We start from the raw sequence: 970 nt of genomic DNA on the forward strand, positions 1-970 counted from the left end.
GCTCCTTCCCGCTTCCTGCGGGAGCGGCCGCCCCGGATCCCGGCGCCGCTCCCCGCTGGCACGGTGCTCCCCTCGGGGCTGCTTTCCCACTGCGCGCTGTCCCGCGGTATAAAGAGTTTCGGGCAAAGGCACAGTACACGAGTTCTGGTCTTGCAGGGTTCCCGTCACAGTTCCCTGGTGAGTCTGTGCAGGGTGAGTGATATTTTTTTCCCGGAGTTCATCTAGGAGTGGATTGAGGAGGTAGGCACAGGTGCGCCAGTGTGTTCGGATGAGAGAAAAACTCGCTGTAACCTCTAGCAGAACATCTAGTCCTATTCATACACGGGTAAACCACGCAGAATTCTATTTTTTTAACATCAGGAATTACACCTTGAATTAAGATGTAAAGAAAACTGCGAAATTCAAAACGCTCAAACTACCGTCATTATTGTTGTCTCACATTTACGTTGAGAACGTCGGTCATGGCTGTGCGCTGCCAGGTGGAATGTCACAGTCCCTGCCTTCTTTGAACGTGATGGAAAAAAACCTGAAAAGCAGATACTGTCTTTCTGTCACACACATCTGGTTTGTTTATTTATTTTATAACCAGCAGTAATTCCGAAAGGAGATTGATTTTATGTTTGTTTATGGTGCCTCCTTAACTAAGCATTTTGGTCTGGTATGGGAAGGGGGATTGGTTGATGTTTGCATGGGGCTTCCCCCCCTGCTCCGATCCTAAACTTTGATTATAGTATGTAGGGTGACATGAAAAGTACTGGGTAAAGTAAAATAAATGACCCAGAAACTAGAAATTAAGTGACCAGGATGAAAAAGCAAGACAGCACATAGCTCAAAGTTTAGGAGTTTTAGGGGATGTAAGAACATAGATTAACCATGCTCAATTTTAAACAGAAAAGGGATTCATTTCTAACAGCTACCCAATGTGAATGGCAAACCAAAAATCAGTTTATGTCTTTGAAATATTTCACTC

The sequence above is a fragment of the Geospiza fortis genome, unplaced genomic scaffold (genome assembly GCF_000277835.1).
Source record: "Geospiza fortis unplaced genomic scaffold, GeoFor_1.0 scaffold162, whole genome shotgun sequence".
NCBI classification, from domain to species: domain Eukaryota; kingdom Metazoa; phylum Chordata; class Aves; order Passeriformes; family Thraupidae; genus Geospiza; species Geospiza fortis.